Source organism: Hibiscus syriacus, unplaced genomic scaffold (assembly GCF_006381635.1).
Source record: "Hibiscus syriacus cultivar Baekdansim isolate YM2019G1 unplaced genomic scaffold, ASM638163v2 tig00110893_pilon, whole genome shotgun sequence".
NCBI classification, from domain to species: Eukaryota; Viridiplantae; Streptophyta; class Magnoliopsida; order Malvales; family Malvaceae; genus Hibiscus; species Hibiscus syriacus.
In genome coordinates, this window is record NW_024062901.1 from 3305933 (window position 1) to 3330280 (window position 24348).

The following is a 24348-nucleotide window of genomic DNA, read 5'->3' on the forward strand; positions in this document are numbered from 1 at the left end:
TTCAATTTCCACGGAACTCAACTGGGTTGTGATTGTGTTGAGTTCATTCAGGTGTTGAGCCACTGATGCCCCTTCCGTCATCCGCAAATTGAATAATTGCCTCATCAAATGAACTTTGTTTGAGGCCGATGGCTTCTCATACATACTGGAGAGAGCCGCCATAAGACCTGCCGTGGTCTTTTCCTTTGCTATGTTGAAAGCAACATTTCGGGACAACGTCAGTCGGATAACTCTGAGAGCTTGTCGGTCGAGAAGAGCCCAGTCTTCATTCTTCATACCCTCTGGTTGCTTTCCTGAGAGAGGTTGATATAGATTTTTCTGGTACAAAAAATCTTCGATCTGCATCTTCCAAAAGCCAAAGTTCGCACCATCGAACTTTTCAATTCACTTCCCTTCGTCTGCAGTCATCGCTCCCACTCGAATCTGGTTTCGGTTGGATCGTTTCTGACAATTCTTGCGAACAACCGCGTATTAGAACACCTCCGTTGACAAATTCGTATTGCCGACAAAATTTTACTATTCACGTGAATAGTAATGAATAGTAACCTCACAAAAAAATTGACAAAACTTACAACCAAAAGCTTTGATACCAGTTGTTGGGAAATAAACGAGTAACAAGTAATTTCCCTATAGCCAGATTAGTGAGAATACGAAATAAAAGCGGAAAAATAATACCCAAAAAATTGATAACGGAGTTCAGTCAATTGTGCTTACGTCTCCGGACTGTTGCAAATCTTTTACTAAAGAGAAAAAAAATTAAAGGTGTTTACAAAACACACTTGAGAGAAAACTGGAAGATTTTGGGATGATTTTGAAGCTAAATGAGCTAGGGTATTTATAGTTGAAACTTAGGGACTAATCTTTAAAAATACCCTAAAGTGCAATGACTAATTGCATTTCACCATTTTATTTCAATAAAAAAAAATTGGCTAATTTTGACCATTTAACCGCCCATGCATTGTTTAGCCGCCCCACTTGTTTTCAGCCGCCCATGCATTGATTTTCAACAAATCCGAGACGAGACAATATACGCTGAAGGAACAACCACTCAATCTTGTCATAAGCCTTCTCCATATCAAGCTTCAAGGCGGCACCGCATTTTGAATTTGTGGAATCATACTTTAAGTAATGTATTATTTCATGGGCGATCAAGACATTGTCAGAGATTAATTTATTTGGTACATAGACCTGGTTTCGTTAATGCAAGCAGTCATGAAAGGGCGAAGTCTGTTAACAAGCACTTTGCAACAATCTTAAATAACAGTGCAAAAAGCAATTGGCCGAAACTGAGTTAAACGTTTTGGATAAGCAACTTTAGGAATGAGAGTTAAGACAGTTTCATTTACCTCACCATATCTGCGCGTCCATGGAGAAGATCCAGACAGAGGGAGATAACATTCGTACCCACAATGGCCAAATTTTTCGATAAAAAACTACCAGGTAGCCATCAATTCCTGGAGCTTAGTAGGATGAATCTAATGAAGAGTCGTGACAATTTCAACACTTGAATAATCAGCATTGAGGATAGAATTCATATTTGATGTCACCATCTGTACGGCCGAAGCTAAATCTCTTCCATATTAGCGGGGAACTGATAGAAAAAGCATTGAGAAGTGAGTGACGGACTCCGTATATATCTTCCAAATTATCCACCTAATTATGACTGCTGTAAATAAGCTAGAGACCAAAATTTTCTTACGACGAGCAGTGGAATGGCCATGAAAATATGTCGTGTTGCGATCACCATTGAACCCATGATCGTGATGCCAATAATGCTCTTCACGCAAAGTCCGACGGTGAAGGTCATCTTGAGGGAGAAAATGAGTCAATTCATGTTCATTCATAGGTCGTTGAAGATAATAATTAATCCGCTTTCGTAACTCTGTTATCTTGCCTTTATTGTCACATACTGATGTGTGTCAGTCAGACAAACTTTCACCCACGACCTTCAATTTCGAAACAGTAGGATATCACCGTCCATCCAACATCACAGACCTTTTGGACACATCAACATGATTTGCCCAACATTCATCAAACCAAATCTCTTCGGCGAGAAAGGAGGTGGGAAGAGGGAAAGTATTCAAATAATAAATAGCAATGGTCTGAGTTAGGATTAAATTCACTGATCACAGAGGCTGTCGGAAATAGCTGACGCCAATGCGGAGTAGAAACAAACCAGTCAAGCCTTTCACAAATCCGTTCTGATGTCGAATCTCCTTTAAACCAAGTAAACCATCCTCGGGAGGGGCGAAAATCCATAAGTTAGCATCCCAAAAAGCATCACCGAAATGCGTCGTATCAGCACGGGTTACGGTGTCAACCACACCAATTTTTTTCGAATCAATCAATATTCAACCACACCAATTTTTTTCGAATCAATCAATATTCATTGAAAATTACTAATATTATTGTATTGTCACTTTGAAGTTTGTCCATATTAAATTGGATGACGTAACACATTAATAAAAAATAATATTTAATTTAATCCTTAAAATATTATTAAAATGTCAACTAAGTCCTTCAATAATCGTGCAATTTGAACCATTCATTCGGATTGTGATTTAAATTAGGTAGAACCACCTAAAAGATCCCGCTTTCATATCAAGCATTGCATCATTTCATTGCTGAGATGCTAATCCGTACAACACCTTTAAACCCCAAGGTACAAATAAAAGATAACACACCATTGTACATAACACTTTGTATATCACACTAATATCATACAATACAAGACAGTAAATCTCAAGACCATTTAGCCAAGAGTGATAGAAGCTGCCCCGAGGAGGAGTGAGAGATAAGATCCGAGCAGCAATTTAACATTGTTTTGCATTAACGGGTTCTGAAATCTACCCCAAGGAGGTCAACAAGGGACATGTAGATCAAGATTCCAGCGGAAAGGGAGTTGAAGATGCCTTCCACCACTAGTGCTTTGGGGCTATTCTCATTGTATACTTTTGATACACCCATGCCTAAGGCTATGCCCGTTGGGGTTGTCAGGAGAACATCACCACCATCATTGCAATGGCTCGGCTCTTGAACTTTGCCTGCACTCGGAAAATTTACTAAAATCATAATCCATCATAATAAGCCATTAGGAACATGACTATTTTACAAAATAATGTTCTTGCTATGTTAATGTACTTGTTGGGGAGAAAATCGTGGTTTTTGTAGGTTTATCCTTTTTTATTTGAGTGGAGAACTGTAGACGATAGTTTAGCATACTACAGAAGATGATGAACAGTAAAGATGTTGAGTCCGAGAGAAAAAGAGAATCAGAGAGAGTCCCCTTCTTCAATCTTGCATGATGATTATATACAAATCCTTAAAATTAATATTTAGCCTAGAGTAATGATAACTATTTGTAATTTAACATACATAAATACGATTGTCAAATAACTATTTAGTTGATCACGGTGAGTATGCTATTGATCACATTAAAGGATTGTAGTGATATGAAAAATATGAAATTCTAAAAATTTCAAAATTTTAATATTACATAACTTGATTGACAAAGAAATAACAACATAAATATAATTTACAAAAAGGATCATGTTGAAGTACAACAATATTATATAATATAACTGGCCTAGGGAGAACAATTATTACTATTATTATGATTTTATGACCAATAAATTCCTCCACTATTACAACACTATAGAGCTAGCTTAGGAAGAACAGTTCTCTCTTCCATTCTATTATTATTAAGGGTAATTACACATTAGCATTTAAAATATTAATTTTGATATGTTTAGTATCTAATTTTTTAATTTTTTTAAATCATACCTAACTTTAGTTTTATTTCATTTTTGTATATCACCGTTAAAACTTAAAACATTTAGTACCTAAACTATCGTTTTGATCCATTTTAATACCTAAACTTTCAAAAAAAAATTCAAAAATTAACATTAAATTTTGAATGAAATATTAAATTAAACAAAAATTAAAATTTTAACCACTGTATGATTTAAAATACCTGAGCTATGCACCCACCGAGGCCCATGCCTTCAAGAATTGATGGAAAGTCATGCTGCTACAAGTGGCTTTATGTTTTTGCACTTTGGGATGCTCCCATGCCATCCCAATTATCACCGAATGAACCACAATGCCACCTCCAACACCTATTTAGTCATTTCAACCCACCATACTCATTTCATTTTCATCATCATAACGAATAGAATAAAGTATATAAAAGGTCATCGATAAAGTTTAATGATTAATCTTCTCCGGACCATGGGTTTGTGTCGTATAATTTATTCATATAGGTATATGTGTAACTTAATATAAGCATAGAAGCCGAATGCATTTATGAACATGATATTTACCTGTGAAAAATCCGTTGCCTAATAAGATGATGAGAAGATTCAGAATCTTGTGGCACCACAGCAGAACCATGAGCATGCCCATGAGTGGCTGTGTATGAACATGTCCATGATGGTCCCCATCATCTCCTCGTCGCCGTTCACCGGCAAAGCCTGTTGAAATGTGATTTCTTGAAGAAACTAGTCGCCAATGTGTCGATCATCATCGTCGCTATAGCCGAAACCATGGCAAGGAACCCGGCGAACGGGGAAAACCCCCCAAGGCTTTTGCCGATGCAAGGGCTGGACAAAGAGTCGTATCCGTCGGGGAGTATGTGCACGAATGCGGTAGCCAGGATCACCCCGGCGGCGAACGCTTTGAGGAAGAAGACGTTGTTTCGGGTCCAAACGACGGGATTTTCTTGGCCAGAATCGGCAGAGAAACCCGAGAGCACCGGCCATCAAGATTGATGCGACGGCGACGATTTTGTATTTCAAAGCTTTGGTTCTGTTGCCGGCATCGAGACGCGGCTCGTCGTCACAAGTACAGTCCGCAAAACCAGGAATGGAAGATAAAAAAGACAAAGAAAGAGAGAATAGATCAGCGTTGGTTCTTCATCTTCACTTCCATAGAAATCAGAAAGAGAATGTATGCTTGTGTTGTAGGCTTCGACCTGCAGTTAAACTATAAGCTCATATATATATATATACTACAATCATTACATTTATAAAACGGTCATTAAAATTGTTAAATTATTATATAAAGATCATAATTCTATCGAATTATTATAAATTAAAATTTATTATTATTTATAATATTATAAAGATTATTTTATAAAAAATAAATAAATTAATGATAAATTTAATGTATATTTATATATGGGAAGAGAAGGAATGCTCAATTGTGAAGCCAATGGGCATTAGGAGAAGGAAGAGATGTTCGAAATGGAGACATGCAATCCATGCAATAGCGTGAGAGCGTGTTGGTGCTGACAGTGTATGGTAAGTGGACGGCAAAATCTCGTTGATAGTGCGTTGAAATTTTTTTATTCGTTAAATAGTGGGATCGCCAGATTAATTGCTAAAGTAGTGTCCTCTACGTAACGGAGGTAGGTCGCATGTACGCCCGGCGACCAACCAGGTCGCCATGCACGCCGGCGACCAACCAGGTCGCCATGCACGCCATATACTCACCATCAGACGAGCCATACCCATGCAGACGCCATACAAGCCATATACTCACCATGCAGACGAGCCAGCCAACGGAGAACCATGCAGACGAGCCAGCCAACGGAGAGAAATATGTTCATTGTCAAGCCTCAACAGTGGAATTTGGTCAGCCATTGGATGAATCTGTAAAAAAATTAAACAACAATATTTAAAAAATCATTTAATATAATCTAATATAAAACTAACTAATTTACAACACTAAACTTTAATATAATAACTTATAATATAAGAAACTAATAAACTAACAAACTAAACTTTTAAAATATAAACGTAAACACCAAACCCTTAAACAACTAATAAAATATTTTTATATAACTAAAACTAACTAATAAACTATTTTTTCATTATAATATACTAAATAAACTTACTAACTAAAACTAACTAATAAACTAACTAATTTTTTATATAATATATTCAACAAACAAATAACTTAAACTATTTAACTAACAAAAACTAATTAAATAATTTTTTTATATAACTAACTATTAACAAAACAAACTAATTAATATTTTTTAACTATATAACTATCAAACATATCTAATTAAATAATTTTAATTTATTATACTATAACTTAAAACTAACAATCATATAACCCCTAACTAATAAACTAATTAACATTTATAATAATAAACTAATTTAAATATAAACAAATTTACTTATCTCCCTTTCTTCTTCTTACTTTCCTTTCTTTCTCCCTTTCTTTCTTTCTCGGCTGAATCTTTCCCTTTCTTTCTTTCTTTTATGTGTGATCTTTCTTCTTGCAATTTGCAACCCCATATATAACGGCTTGCCTCAATATTTCAACAATGGTTCAATTATTGTTCATGCATGGTCTCGTCTCGTGAGCTAGGTCACATGGCATGCTGTAGGCATGCAGCGGGGAGCAGGAGCACGTGAAGTTATCTTGGCATGCATGCAGGCATGCAGCGGGAGCAGGAGCCGTGAAGTTATTTGGCTGGTGCATGCATGGTCGGCTGGTGCATGCATGGTTCGCAGGGGGCGACCTACAAGGTCGCCGGGATACATGGCGACTACAAGGTCGCCGGGACTACATGGCGACTACAAGGCGCCCAGACTGCATGGCGACCTCTCTATTGGCTGGCTCGCATGGGCGACCTCTCCGTTGGCTGGCTCGTCTGCATGGTTCTCGTTGGCTGGCTCGTCTGCATGGTGAGTATATGGCTTGTATGGCGTCTGCAGGGTATGGCTCGTCTGCATGGTGAGTATATGGCGTGCATGGCGACCTGGTTGGTCGCGGGCGTGCATGGCGACCTGGTTGGTCGCCGGGTCGTACATGGCGACCTACCTCCGTTACTGTAGAGACACACTACTTTAGCAATTAATCTGGCGATCCCACTATTTAACGAATAAAAAAATTTCAACGCACTATCAACGAGATTTTGCCGTAAGTGGATGAATGACGACATTATGAGAAATCCCAATAACTTAATAACTAAATAAAGACCTTTACTATTAAATGCTATTGTCTGTGTCTAAACTACTCGCTGAGTATAATTTTAAATGTTATGGTTTAGGACTGTTTTTTTATGGATAATTCAAAACTAAAGTTAGCCTAATGTGCGGATCAAAATAAATTGAAGGATTAAATTAAAAAGAAATATTAATTTAGGACTAAAAGCTGCTTTACTTTTTTAAGTTAATATTTTCTGAAAATTATGTGATCCTGGGTTAATAAGATTTAGTGTGAATTATGCATTTAGTACTTAAACTTTTTTTTTCAAAATCATGCCTAAAGCTTAGTTTTGTTTTATTTTAGTATACCACCGTTAAAAAATTTAGTTATTCATTTTAGTATCCGTTCAAAATTAACGTTAAGTTTTGGGGGGGGGGAAAGTTTAGGTATTGAAACAGACCAAAATTGATAGTTTATGTACTAAACAAATTAAGCTTTTAATGGTGGGGCACTAAAAAAAAAATGAAACTAAATGTTATGTAGATATCGAAAGTTTATACTAAAACGAACCAAAACTGATATTTTATATATTAAATACGTAGTTTATCATAAAATTTAATTTTAAAAATATTTTTTAAATTTTAATTATTCGAATTTACTAAGTTAAAGGTTTAAATTGAGTTCAAACGTGAGTTTAGATTTTATCGTTTGAATAATAAAAAATAAATATTAAAATTACGTTGTTTTTTTAAATTTAGCTTATAAGTAATTTAATTGTTTTACGATCTAGTTTTCTTATTCTTAGATTTATATTTTATTTAAGATTATTAATCAAATTTTAGCCATATGTTTTCCAACACAATATAATACACGTTAAATTCAATTTCCGTTTTGATAACATTTTCTTATTTATTCAATTTAGTCCTTCAACCTTGTATTTTATTTAATTTGATCATTCAACTGGATATTGTATAACTTTAAATGATATTTAATTATTAACTAAATTACACATTATTACAAATCATATTGTACGTGGTTAAAAAAATTATTTAAATTAGAACTAGTCACCACCATAACATTATTAAAAATACAATTAAATTAAATAAAATTAAAAAAAAATATTCAATTTGGTATGACTTGAAAAAATTAAATAAAATTTAAATGTTAAAATAGTATTCAATAAATTAAAAAAAATTCACTCGGTCGAACATGACTTGATCAAATACACTCCTATTCAACATCCAACTATATTTTTTAACAACTCAAATGACCTTAATTGTAAAATAAAATACTATTCTTTATAAAAATCTATATTTGAATTTATGTCTATAATATGTGTATACAGTATTTATATACTAAAAAGATATGATAAATATATATTATAATCATAAGTTATTAAAAGAATAATTATAATTATATTTAATATAGTTTATCAAATATTTTGAAGATTTAAATAGAGAGTGTCATCGTATTTTTTGGGGGAAGTCTCAGGTGCGGCAGCCTAATATACGACTAGGAAAAGACACTACCAGAAAATTATTATTATTTAATATTTTCGGTAAAACGCTACCTAAAACATTATTTGTTCTTCTGGAATGTTAATTTGGGCGTATCTAAACATTATTTTTTTCCTACGGAAATGTTCATTAGGCGCTACCTAAAACATATTTTTTACCGGAAGTTAGCTAACGAAATTAACATTTCGGTAGTAGAACAAATAATGTTTTAAGTAGCACTTTACCGAAAATATTAAAAAATAATACATTTTCGATAGTGCATTTCCTTAGCGGTATTTTACTGCAGAACTGCCCTATTTATTGTCCAATGCGTTTTAACATAAATTATATGGTATATACTATTTTCTGTAAACATATAATACACACCATTATTGTATGAATAAATAAATATAATCATTGATGTCGTCGTATAATGTTAGTATTGATAATATTTATATTTATCACTGATAATAGTTTTTTTTATATCTATTATTTATTATTTTTCGATTAACTTTTTAATTTTTTTAATTTTTTTTATTTTAATAATTTAATTATGTATTTCGATCATTTTAGGAAAAATATATGACTTAGATATTAATTTATTTTTATTTCTCATCTTTGTAGATTCTTTGTAATTTTAAATAGTTATTTATTCAAAATTAATGAATATTATTAATTTAAAAAATACAACGTATACTACATGTCATTCAATTAAACATGTCAACGTGTCAAATATTACTTTAATATCTATGATGATATTATTAAAGTCATGTTTTACATGAGAACACATATTTTTTGTGATTATAGTAAAATATTTATTAGTAGTATTTTCAGCCGTTATGTTTTTTATATTTTAGTGGTTATCAATTCCTTCTTAGGTTATATTAATATTGATTTTTATTGGTTAATTTATTTAAAAAACTCTCAAATATTACAAAAAAGTTGTTCTTTTTATAGATAAATAAGCATTTATTCTATATTTTTACTCATGAAACCATTGATTTTAATCGAAATAAATAATATGTTTAAAGTTTAGTCTAATGATACTTTTAGTCCTTAAACTTTTTAGAAAAGTAATTTTAGTCCTTAAGTTTTACCCTTTGGCTCTTGATCTTCTAATCTTTGTCAAATTAAACCAACTGATGAAAAAAATAGTATCACACATGTTAAGTTGACATGACTTTTTCAGAAAAGTAATTTTTTTTACTCATGAAACCATTGATTTTAATCGAAATAAATAATATGTTTAAAGTTTAGTCTAATGATACTTTTAGTCCTTAAACTTTTTTAGAAAAGTAATTTTAGTCCTTAAGTTTTTACCCCTTTGGCTCTTGATCTTCTAATCTTTGTCAAATTAAACCAACTGATGAAAAAATAGTATCACACATGTTAAGTTGACATGACTTTTCAGAAAAGTAATTTTAGTCCTTAAGTTTTACCCTTCGGCTATCTTTGGAGTGAAAGGGGTTACTACTTGTAATCACCATTTTTTGTGATATATATTTATTATTATATATTATTATTATTGTTGTTATTATTATTATTACAAAGAAACTCAGTAGGCCCGAAATACAAATCAGAACCAACCTAATTGTCAAGCCCAAACCTAAACTCTAACCCAATCTAACCCTAACCAGATACCCTAGCCGTCGTCACCCATCGCCGAAAAGAAAGCCATCGTCGTCATCCACGTCGAGCCTTCTGGTCACTGTGTCATCATCATCCCTAAAATCAACCAAAACCAAGTCAAATCAAATCAAAAATAAAAAAAAAGTAAAAAAAAAATGGTGATGTAAGAAATCCAACCAAACCCGATCTAACACTCTAAAAATCCTAGGGACATACCTCTTTCCCACTACCCCCATCAGCGACAGAGAAATAAAAAGGAAGCTTCATAATTTAAAAGGTAAGAGAACGTTAAATCAAGGTAGGCGTGTAATCTCGTAACGCATATGGACTGATATGACAGTGATTCCATTGCTCGATGTAATCAACATGTTTCCTCGGCCAATTGTCGGTATGCTTCCACACGTATCAATTTATGAAAAAATATATCAAAATTTGCATAAGAATCGTTGATGAAACCCAAACTGTCGCAACACTCTATCTGCCACGTGAAACTCAACAATTTCAAATTGTAACAGAGGCATTACGACACACCACAACCCGACCCTTCAAAAAACCCATTTAACAATACTCGGTGGATCTCATCATCATATACGGATCCAAGAAAACTAAACATTAATGATAAAGTTACTATAAATAACTGGAAATTTAATTAAATGTTAGTGATTTAATATATATATATATATATATATCGCATGTTGGCCGGTATATTAATTCTTATTCGTATATCTTTTAGCTCTACCCGACAACTTCATCTCCGTAATTTTATGTCGTCATCTAAATAATATAAAAAGTCAAATTAAAAATTACAAAAAATATTTTAAAAAATTACTAAAAAATAATGGCAAAAAATTACCTTAAGGCGAGAGGAAACTCAACCGGGTAGGTGCAATTAGGGTAAAACGGGGATCGACCATGCCCAAGATTGTAGGACCAAACAACCTGTTATATCCGCTTTTGACCCTGTTGGACGATTGAAGTCTTGCAAAGTCCTGTAAAGTCAAAATCGTCGAGCCCTAGCTAGTATTGTGACACACATTAAAATCTCCAATATAGAAAGATATTGAATGTGCGCCAAATTACAAATTTATCTAGTAATAATATAGCTCCAATCAATTGGAGTAGATACTCTCGAGTAACAAAAATCACCTCTTGATAAGACTGTAAATGAAACGAGACTGATCGTGAGCTACTCGAGATCGACTCGGTCAACACCCGAATCAAATGACACAACTCGAGCTCGAACTCAAGCTCGAATTAATGAGTCAAAGCGAGTTACTCGATACTCAACTCAAAAAGCTAGCGAGCTAAAAAAAAAATATATTAAAATTTAGATTTTTTAAATTACATTATTAATTATAAATTTTAAAGAATATATTAAAAAGTTACCTTACCCTTAAAATTTTAATTTTTTTAAACTAATGAGCCCAAGTCCAATTATTGCATTTTGCCTTACTAATAGAAAAATAGAAGCCCATTTAATTAGGCACATGTTTCATAAACACGAATTTGATCTTTTTGTCCTTTTGATTTTTTTTTTTGGATTTTATGATTAAAAAATACAGTAGTTAGTACATTACGAGTTACGACATTTGAACTCGAACACTCTTAACTTTTTCTTTTAAACTTTCATCGGTAGAAGCAGCCGTCACCAATAATTGGTGGTCGTTGCTGTCATTCATCAATTGTCGTTGATCATTGCCTTTATACATCGGTTAGCTTTCTCCCATTTTTTGAAATTCTCAATTTTCACTTCCACAAAATGTAATTTATTTTTTTAGGATCCATTTTTTACGGTGGTCAAATATTATATATATACTATAAATTAGCTAACCCTTATTCTCATATGTAATGGGGTAAGGGGGTGGTAGGATAGTAGGCTGCCCCAACACCAGGTTGAGAGCAGTTTCCGTGAGAGACCTCCAAATTATGAAATGCCCTCTGTGGGACTCGATCTCACGACCTCAAGGTTAAGAACCTTGCGCTCTACCAACTGAGTTGGATGGTCATTTGGCTTTTCCAATGAAAATTTCTAAAAAAGAAACGAAGAGCATAGTTTCTTAGATCAAGAAAAAAAATATTTTTTAGTATAAAGGTTGAGGCTTGGAACAATTAAATGGGAATAAAGTAAACCTTATTAAAACTAAGGTTGAGGATTGAGACAATTAAATAGAAATAAAGTAAAGGAGTAAAGTTTAGTCTATCTAATGCAACCCTTTAGATGCTAACTTCAAAATTTATGAATCATTGCAATAATAATAATTAGTATAATTTACTAAGCTTGTAAAGATCAAAATTGAATTGTATGTTGTGAATAATGATTCATGTACCCTCAAACGATTAAATGAAATTATGAGTTTGTTTATTATTTATTATGAGTTTGTTTACCCTTGAACAAATATTCCTTTACATTTTTGTTTATATTACCTTTTGTATTTTTAGATATGTCCAATGAACCATAAAGTTCTTCAACACTCATTGGTGTGTCAGGAGTTGAAGAGTTTTTTGTGAATGCTGACGATGAACATAATGGAGATAATGTTCTTAATGAAGAAGAAAGTGTAATATAGAAGCTTCCGAGCCTACTCTCGATACTACAACAAAAGAAATTGAGGTTGAAAATCTTTTTCAAGTTTTTAAGAGACCAAGAAGAACAAAGGTGTGGGATGATTTCTTAGAACCTAAAATCATAAACAAGCAATGGAAAGTAAGATGTAAGTATTGCAAACATCCTATTTCTATTTTGAAATCTAAAAGCATTTCTCATTTGAAAAAATATTTGGATACTTGCATAAAAAAGTCAATGTTCTTTAAGCAAAAACAATTAATTAATTTATTATCATCTAATTCAAGCACCAATACGAATTAATATGGATTTGTTAGTGCTTTACATGATGATAAAATTGACATGTTGAAGATGAGGGAGATTATCTCTCAATGGATAACAATGCATGAGCATCATTTTAATATTGTGGAGGAGGAAGAATTTAATTTGATGATGAAATGAGGAATGCCACAATGGACTAGTATTTCTAGAGTTACTATAGGAAGTGACTCCTTCAAAGTTTATAAGTTTGGGAAGAAAAAGTTAAAAGTTTTGTTGAAAAAATGGATCAAATTAGCTTGACTACGAATTTGTGGAAGTCTAAGCCATAAAAAATTGAATACATGATTCTTACGACTCATTTTGTGGATCTTGATTGGATGCTTCAAAGAGGGTACTCAATTTTGTTCATTTTATGCCTCCAAGAAAAGGTGTTAATATTGTTGATTGTATTTTAACATGTTTAAAGGAGTGGGAAATTGAAGAAAATGTAAGTACGCTTAAATTTTTATTTTAATATACTTATTAATTAGTAGTGTTTGTCTTTTCTTGTGATTATATAATACTAAAAGATTTTTATTTGATTTTTTATAGGTTTTCACAATTTCAGTGGACAATGCTTCAGCAAATGATTTTTATATTAAGATATTGAAGGACAATTTTGCAACAAATGAAAGACTTCTTTATAATGGAAAACTATTTCATGTTCGTTGTTCTACGCATTTCCTTAACATAATGGTACAACATGATCTCTAACAAGTACAAAGCATCATTGGGAAAGTTCATGATATAGTTGACTTCTTGAATGCAAGTGATGCACGACTCAAACGATTTGGTGAGATTGTTAATTAATATAATGTGCAAGATCAAAAATTGATTCTTAAATGCAAGACATGTTGGAATTCAACATATGATATGTTGGATTGTGCAATCAAGTTTAGAAAGGTAATTCCTAGATATGTTTTCATTATCATTCTTATAAGCATTGTCCATATGATGATGAGTGAGAAAAAAAAATGAAAAAACTGCTTAAAATTTTGAAAGAGTTTAAAGCCATTATTAACATTATATTAGGATCTGAATACCCAATTACTAACATGTTTCTTAGATATATGCATAGAATTAAAATGTTGTTAGATGTAAAATTTGAGTCCACTAATGATTTTGTTAAGAGTATGGTTGATAACATGAAAGAGAAGTTTCACAAGTATTGGGGTAAATGCAATTTGTTAATGACAATAGGTTCAGTGTTAGATCCTATATTGAAAATAGGGCAATAGAGATTGCATTTCCCAAATTGTTTCCATCACATTTGGTTAGAGAGAACATTAGTAAGGTTAAAGATATCATGTATCAACTTTTTGATGAATATTTGAGAATGTATTCTTCATCTTGTAATGTGAAAAAAAGTGGAGAATGAGCATTTTCTATGGATATTCATGGAGGAGATGTTACATCTAGTAATTTGTACGAGCTTTTGCAATACGTTTTTAGTAAGAAATTATTTGTACCTTGTGTGAAATCTGAACTTGATTCATATTTAGAGGGGTGTGTCTTTAGTCAATATGCTAAATTTGATGTCATTGTTTGGTGGAGGGAAAAATTTCGCATTTTATATAGGCTTGCAGTAAATGTATTGGTTGTTCCTATTACTACTGTGGCTTTCGAGGCCACATTTAGTACTGAAAGTCATGTAATAGATCCTCATAGGTCTTCTTTTATACCAAAAACAGTGCAAATGTTGATGTGTGTAGGTGATTGACGTAGATCCCTTCATGGAGTGAAAAAAATAAGGTAAATTATTTTCCTAAAATAAAGTTTGTTTGTTTTTTAAAAAATATATAAACTTATTTGAGTTTTTAAATTATTGCAGAATAATGACAAGCAACAGAAAAAAAAATTATTATTCTAGTACCTTTGAAAGAATCGATAATGTGACAATTTAAAAAGTTTAATGTTTAAATATTTTTTTTTGCTTTATATTTATAATGATTTTATGCTCTTTATAGAATACTTTATTATTAATTATTGTATTTTACTCTTTTTGACAGGTATTATGTAGGAAATTGTGGTTTATAGGTATGATGTCATCTTTTGTGCACTTGGACATGTTGTCATTATTTGTAAACATGAACGTGTTTTCATCTTTTGTAAGTAAATTTAACACGTTGTTGCAGTTTTTTAAGTAAACCTAACATGTTGCTATCATCTTTTATAAGTAAACTTAATGTGATGATGTCACTTTTGTAAGTAAACTTAATAGGCAGCTGTCATCTTTTGTGTGAAAATACAATAATTTTTTTTGTAAATTTAGATATGCTGCCATATTTATCATCTTTTATAAATTTAGATGTACTGTTTTTTTTTGTAAACTTTTAATATATTTAAAGTTTTAAAAATATCAAAACTTATAGTAATTATCCTAAATGTCTTGTAATTTTTTTATAGCTAATACATTTACATTATAATGTATTGTTGTTCGTTGAGTAAAGAGAAACTTATTTTTATGTTTTAAATGCAATATAAGATTTTATGTAGATTTAGATTCGAGCTTGAAATCGAGTTTGAAATAAGCTTAAATTTGAGCTTCAATAGAGTTCGAGGCTTGAGCTTCAATCTAGCTTTTGAAAAAAATTGAGTTAAGCCTTTTCAAATTCGAGTCAAGCTTTAATTTTCTATTTCGAGTTCGAGCTGAGGTTGATAATTTTTAGCTCGCAAGTTTTCGAATCCAGTCGAGCCTAATTTTAAACTTTTCAAGTCGAGCTCAGTAATACTCGAGCCCGACTCGACTCATTTACACCCTTACCTCTTGCTCGGTAGAGTCGTCCATCACATTAAATTCGGACTCCAATCAGGTGATCCCTATCCAGTACCACTGTAAGACCTATGGCAGTGGCATCCTTCCCAAAACTTGGTGAACAAATTCGAACCGGTCAAAACTATTGTGCCTTACTATTGTTGCATCGTTAATCGGAACACCGAGTTGGTAAGCGACATCTTCCAACATAATTGTCGCTTCACCTCTCGAAAAATAGAAATCATGCATTTCCGACCTCCAACGTTCGATTAGAGTCATAATCAAGGTCGGATTCACTTTAAAACCACACAAAACGACGTTGGATACAACCTGGGTTATTGCAAATATATAATAATCCGCTAATGCGGATCTCGGAGACCCATTCCTTTTTATGAACACTCTGTTCTTCATCGGTTTTGAGCTCGAGCGAAGAAATATGGACATCATTGAGGCATAATATTTCATCGTGGGTTGACATTTTTCGAAAATTTTAATTTTTTTTTGGATTTTTTCTTAACAAAACATAATAAAAAAATATAAACTCAAAAGTCTTATTTATAACCCACACCCAATGGTTAGAAACAACTACTTATTTCAAAATTCTCACCAAAGTGACGAGTTCGATAGTGACTCTTGCAATTGTCTGTTCCAGAAATGACTAGTTAATTAAAAAATCTCACCAAACTCGTCACCTAAACATAATGAGTTTGATAGAATTTTTTAAATATTTAAATTATTTAATAAATATAAAAAAATTTAAATTTTAAAAAAGCTCGTCACTTTAAAGTGACGAGTTTGTTGAAACAAATAAAATATTGACTCAAATGGAACCCACGTGTTTGAGACCATTAAAAAATTATTTATAACGGAATTCGTCACCTCAAAATGATGAGTTTTAAGTTTATTATAACAAATAATGTAGGTACTAAAATAAACTTAAACGTAGGTTAAATAATTAAAAAATTTCCCCAATTGAGGGAAAAAACCAAGACTGTGTATACATCAAATGTAATAAGTAGCATAGAAAGTTGAAAGCAGGCTAAAGAGGTCTCACTAACCAAACCTCCCTTGACCGAACCCAATAACACCATTCTGCCGCTGCTCCGCCAGTTCGGTCTTTGCAATGCAAACTGTTCCATGGGTCAGTAGAAATCTACACAAGCTAAGCCTAGCATTTATATTTGTTCTCATTAAATTAAACATTCCCATCTACCCCTTGCTTATTCCAACTACACCCCTCTCTCTTTCTGCCAATTACTTTCTCTGTTTGGTTGCTGAGAAATATTGAAAAAAATGAATTTGGAAACGGGCTTTTTTCTGAATACCAGATGCTTCTATATAAGCATTTACTAAATCCAGAAAAACCCGAAGTTTTGTTTTACTGTTTTAGTTTCTCAGCTTTTCATTGTACCTCTCATGGAGCATTAGGGTTTCTTAGGAGAATTCTAATGGAAGCTGTTTGCTATTTGGCTTTGGAGGTTAGCATATACTGTTCTTGATTGAATTGCTTTTATTTTTCTGCCCCAACGAATCTATATCTATATCTATCTATATATATATGTGCTTAATGATTTTTTTGGTTCCCAAGCACTCAAATTGCATTTAATTCTGACTAATTCGTTCAAGTTTAATTGCTAAAGAATCACTTTGATAGCCAGTATTGATATTTGTTTTTTCCTGTTCATAGAATTAAAGAGAGTTTTGTGATGGAACTAAAGCTTGTGCTTCTGCAATTTATTCTCTTAGTTTCTTCTTTTGTTGTCCCGCTTGTGGCTTCTGACACTGTAAGATTGTGCAATCCTTCTTCTTTCTTTTTTCAAAAAAAAGTGTATAATCCATCTTTTTATAGAATATGAAGGTTTCCTTTTGGTTATCATTTTGATGTCTTAGGCTTCTAATGGATCTGCTGCAACATTTAATTCTTCCTCCAGCATGAAGGCAACGAAGGTGCTGGATTTGTGTATTTGCTTGTAGATTTTTTTTAGTTTTGTGGTAAATATCAACGTTTTCGAAGATTAAGCTGTTTCATTTTCGTTGGGTTATATAGCAGGATGCCCTTCTGGTTGGGTTATTTCTCCAAATAACAGTAAGTGCTTTGGACACACTGGAAGTCTCCGGTCATGGGATGAATCCGAGGTTCACTGTAAACAATATCATGGACACTTAGCGGCCCTAACATCATACGAAGAATTGAACTTTGCACAACATCTGTGTGGGAAATTTGTCGACGGTTGCTGGGTTGGAGGAAGAGTTAGCAATTCAACAGTCAGTTTTGGTTGGAAGTGGTCTGATAATACATCGCTCTGGAACGGATCAGCTCTTAGATTACCTTCCCAATCCTTTTGCAACAAATCGTCTTGCTATGTCAACAATTCGACTGATTTGTGTACACTGGTGAAGAATGGATCGTCACCTCTTGTGAGTGAGAGATGCAATGCATCTCATGCTTTTCTGTGCATGGTCGATATTGGTAAGATATACAGTTATTTTAAAATTTACGGAGTATTGTTCAATAGTAGTCTTGTCACCCTATTAAATTGATATATTGACCCTTTTTGTTGTCATTATTGAGAATATATGTTTCGACTTGCAGAAGACAAATGTTACTACATGCACTGCCATAAGGAATATCTCATTATCCTAGCAGTTGTTAGTGGGTTGGTTCTCTTCACAACATTTGCTGTTGTTGTTTGGCTGCTTGCATATAAGCGGAGTAAGAAACGTAGAAGATCTAAGAAACTATCTAATCCTGCCGCTTCTGCATTAGTTCCCCCCTCATGGAAAATCTTCACCAGTGATGAATTGAGGTCAATCACAAAAAATTTCAGTGAAGGAAATCGCCTTCATGGGGATGCAAAGACAGGTGGCACGTACAGCGGCCTTCTGCCTGATGGATCAAAGGTAGCAGTTAAGAGGTTGAAGAGATCTAATTTTCAGAGGAAAAAAGAGTTCTACTCTGAAATTGGTAGGGTTGCTAAGCTTCGTCACCCAAATTTAGTTGCTGTGAAAGGATGCTGCTATGATCACGGAAACCGCTACATCGTATATGAGTTTATAATTAATGGACCGTTGGATAGATGGCTATACCACGTAACAAGGGGTGGTAGGAGCTTGGATTGGACCATGAGGATCAAATTGCTACAACTCTGGCCCAAGGAATTGCGTGAGTACTAAGACTAGACCTTTCTTGGTACAACTGTTATTGATACTTCCGGCATCCCCATTTCCGCTTTTGCTTGGAGACAAGTTTATAAATTCTTATATTATTTGTCTAGGGCGTTTAAGTTGATGCAGGCATTCTTATTAGTTTTACATTTGCTAACTCGTGTATTTCAAAATTTTGCATGCTCATCTGGTTTATGGATCTGTTAATTGGATTGTGATCTTCTTACTTCTTGCAAGTCGTTTTTCTCCTGGTAATAAGTGCCTAACAAAATATTTTAAAACAGGTTCCTGCACGACAAGGTCAGGCCACACGTGGTGCACCGGGATATACGTGCAAGCAACGTGCTACTCGATGAAGAGTTTGGAGCCCATCTGATGGGGGTTGGTCTTTCGAAGATTGTTCCATGGGATGTAATGCATGAGAGGACCGTGATGGCTGGTGGAACATATGGATATCTTGCCCCGGAGTTTGTCTATCGGAATGAACTCACAACAAAGAGTGACGTGTATAGCTTCGGAGTGTTGCTGCTTGAAATCGTAAGTGGGCGCAGGCCTTCTCAGCAAGTTGAACCAGTAGGTTTGCAGAGCATATTTGAATGGGCAACACCTTTGGTGCAGGCCCATCGTTATCCAGAACTCTTGGATCCTCTCATATCTTCATCAACTTCTGATATTCCAGAAGCTGGTGATATTCAGAAGGTGGTGGACCTCGTGTATGCTTGCACGCAGAATGTCCCTTCCATGCGGCCGAGAATGTCTCACGTTGTTCATCAATTGCAGCAGTTGGCTCAGCCAACTGTCACGAAGTAACTAAAAGCTTACATCCAGCTCTGGGGCTTTTTGCCAGAGCTTTAATTTTCTTAGTAATAGTTTAGAGCTACCTTAATTCTAGTAAAAGTAATTCCAATAGGTGAATGCTATATTTGCTGTTCTTCCAAGGTCATTTCAGTCTTGTGTATCAATTAGGTACTTCGATTGGTGGACTAGATCGGAATTGGCTTGAGAAACAGCTGAGGGACATCAAAAGAAACGTGACAAGTTCCAACAAAAGCTGAAGCTCAAGGCTGTTGTTCTCTGCTCGCAAATGAATCTGTTACCCAAGTTGGAACTCAAGCAATTCATGATAGGAAAAGATCGGAATCAGCTCGAAAAAACAGCTTTGAGGGATATCAAAAAGAATGTCTTTGGTGCAAAGAACATAGAACCTGTTGATCCATGTTCTCTACAGCGACCATTGCCTCAGCCTGAGAAGTATATTCTATAAATTCATATCCTTTTGATCATTTTGTGAACTCGTCCTTGACAAGCTTAACTGTTATAGATAGAAGTACGGCTCTTGGATTTTGAAGCATTACACGTTTATTAGATTTAATTATCAAGTTGAATAAAAATAGTACAGGTAAAATCTTTAAGATTTGAATTCTAACAATAAAAAAAATTTGAGAAGGCTCTAACTGTAATCTTCATAAACGTACAAGTATAACTAAGAATTCAGAATTTGTATAATTTACAAATGACAAGCCTCTTATTACAAGAGTTCCCTAAACCATCCCTGAAAAGCCAAACCGAACTACGATGCCCTTGCCGGAACACCAGAATTAATCAAGGAAAATACAGTAATGGTTATAAGAAATTTTATATACATATGTCTGAATTTGTTAGCATCTTTATCATGGTATATGAAGCAGCTCCTCTTGTGAATTCTCTTCAACACTCAACCCTATCTGCACAGAAACAAATTGAACTCTACGAGTCTGTACTTACTAACAAATATATACAAATACTGCCTCCAAGATCAATTAATCAACTCAAATAATTCAATTACCTTTGTTAGAACTTAGACTAGCTCTATAATGTCACCTAACGAGAGATGTGTTTGGAATGCAGCTGTTTCGATGTCATGCTTTGTAACTTAGAGGATCCTGCATTAGGCTGTTCCTGAAATGAGAGCAAAATCCCTATCTAAGAAGCCACGGAAAATAAAATACCAGTAAATTCCTAACAGCAACTTGAGTACCATGTCTTGTAAACCGTGAATGCTTTGTGGTCTGAAGGGTAAATGTCCCTGTGAAGGCACAATAGGCATAATCATTTAACAAGCCTAACTAGGTTATTCAAACACGTCGATAATCCGAGAAAAGCTAAATACAAAGGAACCATACTTCTGGCTGTATGGCCCAGGAAGCATGAGAATCCTTCAAGACAATCACAGAACAAAAAGCCATACCATCCCATTCATTTTTTGTTGAGTGATGTAATGAGCATCATGTGGCTGGCCAATACAGTTCAACTGTCCCTGCAACGAAAATGAAATCATACTGTTTAGAATTCCATAAGAACCAAATAAAATTAGGGACAAGAGTCGAATTATTTTTTAATAATCTTATTCGTAAAATCATTGATCCAAAACCAAACAATCATAGAAGGATGCTCTTCCAGGTAAAAGGAGAATGTCATACTATTCCCTGCAGAAGTTGTTGGGTGCCAAAATAGCTATTGAGAGCTGGAGTTCTTGAGTTCAGTTGTTCCTATTAAAGCAACCTAAAAAATTCAGTAACAGTATTCATGTGGTAAACCTGGTATTAGTTTTCTTGCCATATTATTGGTCAGTCTGTAAGAGTAAAAAGTCATACCATCCTGTGCATGCTGCTGTCTTGTGACTCGTAAGAACATTCAAGATTTGGAACTTGTATATTTGATACACCCTGAAGAAAATATGGAATCAAGATTGCTTCACAATAATATCGACAGACGGTGTTTCTTTGAGGAATCGTAAAAGTACATTAAAACAGAGAAACAACCACCACTAACCACTTGTTGCCAGTTGTTGCATCTCCCAGTGTTTGAGATCGCCGTTTCCGGATATCGCTAAGAGATACAAAATAGGTTAAGATAGCACTTTTGTAAGGAAAAAAGATACATTTAACAAAAACTAACTCGCTGACCTGTCTTTTAAGGGATGTCTTAATCTTTTTTACTGCTTTGGTAGTGCAGCTATTTTGGTTCACTTCTTCAAAGTGATGGGCGCCTTGAGTTTGTGGTGACATTGGTCGTGTTACAGTCTGATTCGAGTAATTGACACTCGCGCATTTTCTCAAAGCATCTTCCAGAGCATTGCATACAACATTGTAACTCTCTTGAAAAAGAGAACCTTCATCACCCAACTTAAAGGCCCGTTCGCAAAGATCATTGTAGCGTTGCATTCTAGTCTCGACAACATCCGACTGTTTTCCTGTTGTTTGTCTACTCCTTGCATCCTTTGTCCAACGTTTCAATATATGCTGTGACGGGATGCTTTGTACTCCAGACAACTGTAAGATAATCAGTATATGTCGACAAGGAAACCCGTTAAATTCAAAACCACAACACAAACAAGATATATCTGATGCTGTATCATTCCACACCACCACGAAATCTTGATTTTTCTCAAAGTCTTGAACCTTAAAAGTCACAACGCCTCCCTCTTCACTTTCCTTCCTTGGATGACAAGCGATTCCTCCCAAAACCTCAACCTGGAATTTTTTAAATACTGCATGTGTGTAAAGAGATGCCATTTGTTTTTCAAAAAGTGATGGAGATTTCAATCCAGGTGGTTTATGCCAAGTTTCAAAATCAGCTTTAGCTTCCTGTTCGGACTTCTCTTGCAAAAGTGTTTTATACTGATCCAAGAACTCTTTTAACATGGTTTTCCTTTGTAGATATCTGTCAAAGAAAGAGCTTACACTGTCTGATCGTTGCATTGTGGACATCCCTGCAAGAAAAATGCCTCTCATATAGGCTGGTACCCATTTTAGACGATCTTCATATAACAATTGAAACCAGAGGTCATTTCTTAAATTGAACCCATCAACCAATTCCCACCATTTCTTTTCAAACTGCTCATCGGTATAAGATTTAAAGATGCATTCGTCAAATTTGGCCATGAAATCTTCATGCTGCCCATTGACATAGCTAAGCTTCTCAGGTATCTTGCTCAATATATGCCACAAGCAAAAACAATGACGGGAATCAGGAAAGACCTCTAGTACAGCTTCTTTCAATGCTTTGTCGTGATCGGTTAGTATCACTTTAGGAGCATTTCCACCCATTGCTCTAAGCCATGCCCGCATAAGCCAAACATAAGTTAATTTAGTTTGATCGGCAATTAACGCACAACCAAGTAACAGAAACTGAAGGTGATGATTTACGCCGATAAAGGGAACAAGTGGTAGTTTATAATCATTCTTGATATATGTGGTGTCAAAAAAACCACATCATCGAAATAGCCATAATCAAGCCTTGCTTTGGCATCGATCCAGAACACATTTCTCAACCGCTGCTCTTCGTTGAGGTCTATGGCATAAGAGAAGTTAGGATTTTCATCTTGCATATAGTTAAAACGTTCGAGTAAAACTTGAAGGTCCCCCTCCTCTAAACCCAATATCTGACAGCTATGAAATCTATTCGGGTCACCACCTTTATGACGATCAAGTCTCTTGTGCCCACCGGCTTGCGTGGACGTGGAAACATGCGATCTTTTACTTCTTTCAGGGATAGCATGGACATTATTGTTACCTAGAGCTAAATGTGTATCAGCTCTAGAACAATACCCCTGGTCTGGGAACGTATCATGGTTATGCTCCTTTACAAAACTACAAACAACCCACCTTCCATCTTGCCTTCTCTTAACATGCATTCCAGCTTTGCAGTCTGTTTTAGACCACAACCGGTTAAGTCTGCCTCGTTTCTTCTTGACCGGAACGGTTGCTGCAAATGCCGGTTGGTCATTACCATATCTTGTGCATACGAATTTCGCATCAATGAACTTCCCGGATACCCGCGAACGACGACTAGCTTTTATTATAGTAGAAAAGCCTATAGATTTTGCATATTGCTTGTAGAACGAAAATGCCTCCTCCTTCGAATCGAATTCCAATCCATCAAGAGAAGCATTAATAGAAATGCCATCATTATTATTACCCGCCATATTAGTTGTTCACTTCCTAGGCGTAGGAAGCATTGGTTTAATCTTTTTCTCCCAAAACGCAAAATTCCAGCGACTGAAAGTAAAGTTCACATCTCAATAATTATTTTTCAGAAATTAAAATGCAAACCCAGAATTTGTTAAAGTGTAACTAAAAGAAAATTGAGGTTTTAGTTAAATTGATTAATAATATGCAGAGGTGAACATTAACCGAAATCAGTATTCGCAGTGCTAGCAGTGAAGAAGAAGAAGAAGAAGAAGAAGAAGAAGAAAGAGTGAAAACCCAAGTAAAAGTGCTGCAAAATGAAAATCAATAAGGGAGGAATGAAAGGCGGAGAACGATGAAAGGGAGTTTACCTGAGGATTGAGGATTTGATTTGATTGACAGTTGAGAGCGGAAGGTGAGCAGAAGCTGAGCGAGTGGAGAGTGGCGAGTAGACATAGGGTCGTTCAGTGCTTCTTTAAGCCCAAAGATATTGGGCTTTGGCTATCTATTTTAGATTTTCGAGTAAACAATTACATTTGTTCTAAATAC

At 34.3% G+C, this 24348-nt stretch overlaps 3 pseudogenes; 1 reads left to right on the forward strand and 2 right to left on the reverse strand.

The window, feature by feature from the left end:
- Positions 1–2742: 2742 nt before the first annotated feature.
- Positions 2743–5544, reverse strand: LOC120145409 (annotated as a pseudogene).
- Positions 5545–16742: 11198 nt separating this feature from the next.
- Positions 16743–19783, forward strand: LOC120145491 (annotated as a pseudogene).
- A 652-nt stretch (positions 19784–20435) lies between these two features.
- Positions 20436–24235, reverse strand: LOC120145490 (annotated as a pseudogene).
- Between the last annotated feature and the right edge of the window lie 113 nt (positions 24236–24348).